The sequence below is a fragment of the Atta colombica genome, unplaced genomic scaffold (assembly GCF_001594045.1).
Source record: "Atta colombica isolate Treedump-2 unplaced genomic scaffold, Acol1.0 scaffold126, whole genome shotgun sequence".
NCBI lineage: Eukaryota > Metazoa > Arthropoda > Insecta > Hymenoptera > Formicidae > Atta > Atta colombica.
In genome coordinates, this window is record NW_017259213.1 from 5397928 (window position 1) to 5402558 (window position 4631).

Genomic DNA, 4631 nt, shown 5'->3' on the forward strand with positions numbered 1-4631 from the left:
ATGTATGTATATAATTTTATATATATGTATAATAATTTATGAACTAACTTGGTCTAGTTCATTTTTAAGATCTGTCTAATTATATTACTTAGTTCAATTAAGTGATTTCCGTATAGATATCTGCGCTTTATTTTATAGTTATCGCATATATATTTAATACAATCATGTGAAATACAATCATGTCTCTTGATAATAAGATGAAGATAAATAGAATGAATAAATATTTTTTGAAAAACAATGTTTCTTTTTTCAATGTATATATGTATGTGTGTGTGTGTGGTGTGTGTGTGTGTGTGTGTGTGTGTGTGTGTGTGTGTGTGTGTGTGTGTGTTTAAATATGTACATATTCCTTTGATTAGAAATAAATTTGCTTTAAAAATCTTTATATCAACTTTTTGATTTGAAAAGGCTTGATCGCAAATACAATATTATAAATTTCGATTAAATAAATTTTTTCATAAAATAAACTTTATTATATAGATAAAACTTTAATTTAAAAATAAATTGAAAATAACTGACTCGATTACCTTTCGATAAAATCTAAGGCCCATATACGTATAATTTTTATTAATTCGAATGATTCATTGCTGAATCTCATCTCAAAAGTATGCGGAGAAAGATGAGAAATTCAGATGAAAGAGATTAAGATTCGAAAGAGATAATAAATTTCTCTTATATTAATAAAAATACCTCTTTGTATTTTGTAATTTATTGAAATCATTTTTTGTATAATGTATTGTTCTAAAATTAAGTATTTTAAGAGACGCAAAACTGAACGAGATTACAAAAATAATTATAACAATAATAGTAATAGATAAAATTCTATTTTATGACGAAATGTATACAAGATCTTACTTCATATTAATTGGTATAAAATTCAATTATCAATCAGTTTGTATGGATAAGTTATAAACTAATAATCATTTATTGTAACACAGTTGAAACATCTAAAATATTCATGAGCTGAGTGTGCGTATAAGGAGTGTAAGAAGTAAAGCCTATTCATCGAAGAATATAAAAAAATGTAACGAATAAATTATTTTATTTATTTCGTATATAATATATGTTAATATTTTGATAAATAAGTTATCGTATGACTTTGGGATTTGTTTGTCGCGGAAGGGCGGGTGAGCGGCGTGTTACGTTTACGCATCTCGCAATCGGTCAGTTATTCAATTGCCAAGACTCGTGTAGATAGGTAGCCCGGGTAGCCAATCTTTTTCATATTTTCTTTTGAAATGTAATTGCAACAAATGGTGGATAATATGAAGCGTCTCTTTAAACTCTAAAAATTTATTTAAAATATGAAATAAGAAATCAGAATAAGTTCTTTAAATACTAAATAACTACTTAATTTTTTTATTTAAAATTCATATTTTAAATAAAATTGTTTTAAATATGACTGATCCTTGACTCTGATTTATTTAAAATAAAAAATATAAATAAGAAAACTTATTTAAAATGGTGAATAGGAGTTATTTATAATACTGAATACTAAATAACTCTTTTATCTTTTTTATTAAAAATATATATTTTAAATAATTTTATTTTAAATACGACCGAGTCCTATATATTAGTAAATTGATAACTTGACTTTATATTACACGAGACAAAATTACACGAGATAAAATTCAATTAGTATTTCGTCATGGAATTAATGTCATAATTTTTTATATCGATTTTCTCAGAACTCAATATAATTTAGTTTTTTAATGGCGCTAGTCATTTAATGTGATACCGTAATTATATCATGGCACACCGAAGAACATATTTGATATTTAATTTTAAATATTTCGTATCAACTAGTGTGCTCACAAAAAGCAAGAGGTAAAAAATGATTTTTACTAGCATTTTTTAAAATAATTTTTAAAATTATTTTATATAAGTATTTTTAACAGCTCAATATCTCATTATATCTCAATTTTTATTGCTCTCTTATGATTTACAATTAAATAAATTAAATAAATAAATAATATGTTATTCATCCTTTAAACAAAGATAAATACAAAAAAATATTTTTAAAATTATGAAACAATTTGGATTAAATGGAATATAATATGTATAGATAGCATTCATATACATTTAGAGATACTTAATTTAAATATAATTTACCTATTACTTTTCTGGATTAAGAATACGGAATAAGACGTAAATGACAGAATTAAACGAATCAAAAGTAACAATGCATCGATCTTTTTTAAAAATATTGCGTATGTTGCATGAATTTCAACAAAAGTATTGTAACAAAAAGTTATTACAAACTAATAATCGCTTGTTGTAACACAATTTGAAATATCTAATTGTAAGATGTATGAGTTATATGCGTAACGAATTTAAGAAATAAAGTAAAAATCACGTGCACTAAAGCCTATTCATTGAAGAATATTAAAAATATTTAACGAATAGATTATTTTACTTATTTTATAATATACGTTAATATTTCGACAGCTAGACGCGCGACCTTGAGTTTGCTTTGACGGGGACGGCGCGACGCGGGATGACGCGTCACGTTATACATAATCACGTTTAGGTGTAGTCACGTATTCCATTATCGAGACTCGTATGGGCAGGTAGTGTGTCACTCTTTTTCACATTTCTTTTTGAAATCTAACGTCGCAACAAATGCTAGATAATTCGAAATGTTGTATCTTATACTCACAGAGTATACTATTATTAGCTCGCACGATTAATTCATAAAAAAGGATCGAGACGACAATTATGTATCACGGAACAGATATTTTGGTTTATTCATTCGAAATCAAAACGTGATGGAAAAGAATTTATTACTATTTTGTGATAATTATTATAGTAGGACGACAATTATTATAGTTTAACGTGAAATTTTTCTCACTAAACTATAATTCTCGATTATGTTTTGAAAGCTATCACATGAGTCATAAAAAGCAACACTAATAAATATTCTCATGCAAATAACGCAATTCATGCTATTCCTTTCAGAGTTAATATAGTTTGTGTAATTAATAGTTTAATTATTTTTTCGTTTTCATACACATCTTTCGTAATATAATTCGTATAAAAAAGTGATCATAACTTTGGAACTATTTGTCAATAATAAAAGAAATATCTCTCTTTTTTATTAATCTCTAGCTCATTCCGTTGACTCTAATCATATCTTTCAAACACCGTAATAAGAGATTCTCTTTTTTCTGCTCTAAATTTATTTCGCAATGATGACGAATTAATGTGTGTGTGTGTATGTGTGTGTGTGTGTGTGTGTGTGTGTGTGTGTGTGTGTGTATGTGTGTGTGTGTGTGTTTGATATTTATTTTTAAAAGTTAACCGATAATTGCATAGTAATATAGATAATAGCGCATTACATTTTTCAGATGACATTTTCCTTCTCACGGATACAACTTTGACGAGAGGGTTCAGAACTCGGAGAATATACACGAAAAAAAACAATTTTTCTCAAGTATCTAAAAATTTTCGAATCTATCTGAATGATATGTCTAGGTAAATTTTCAGATATTTAAGTAAAATCATCTTATTTGTGTAAAAATCCAATGAGGAAGCTAACGTACTCTCGTTGCCGATTTAATTGAAAGTGAAGGAATCGCAATCGATTCGTCGCGTCGCGCGTTTGTTTCGGGAATGTCATCGAAGTTATCAGACTAATAGACATTTCTCAAAATCCATTTAATAAAATTTTAATTATAATTAATTATAATTAGTCCGCGCGCGATTATAGTGTATTATTCGTGAGTGTTTTTCGCGAGTGTTCTGTGTAAGGATGTACTCAATTCTGAGAGGAGGATGGAATTCAATTCTGAGAAGAGGAGGAGGTCTGAGAAAGACATCAGGCACCGGCGGAGCAACGTTGTGGTAAATATTATTTTTTAATTATGTTAAATTAATCTTTTTTTGTTTGTTTTTAAATCATTTTATTTAACGATGATTTATAAATAATAATTAAAAAATACGAGAGCTACTTAAAAATTACTTTAAAATTTTTTAATATAAATTTATTCTTTTAAGATCTCGTTTAGAAAATATGTAATTATTTTATATCTAATTAAATAATGGTATAAAATTCGAATTGTTAATAAAAATTAAGTTTTCAAAATTGCACGATTATTTTTCACAAAATTTTACATGCGTTTATATAATAATTATTTTTTTAAATCATGATTATTTCTTTACTTTGTTTTAATGGATTTTAATTTTTTTGTTACAGAATTATCATAACATTGCAAATGTAACTCCATGCGCATCAGGTCGATGAATAATGAATTAACTCTTTTATTAAGGTAATAGATATGTGATAATTTCATTAATATTATACCATATATTTAGATGCATATATGCATAAATTTAATAACAATATACGGATAAATACATGTAGCATTCTATACATCCATTGCATTGAAATGGATCAATTAAAACAGGTTAGGGTAAACTTAATCCCGAATATATTGAATTTATTGCGCATGCAAGTGATGTAATATGTATACGAAGCGCAGAGTTTTTGGAAGAACTTGAAATATTATAATAGAATATATGTTATTAATAATTATATTATTTAATCACCAGTAGTGTAGCAATATTAAAATTGAATACAATAAAAAGGTTTATTGAATTTTTATGCTTATTATTTAGAAATATATAGAGTA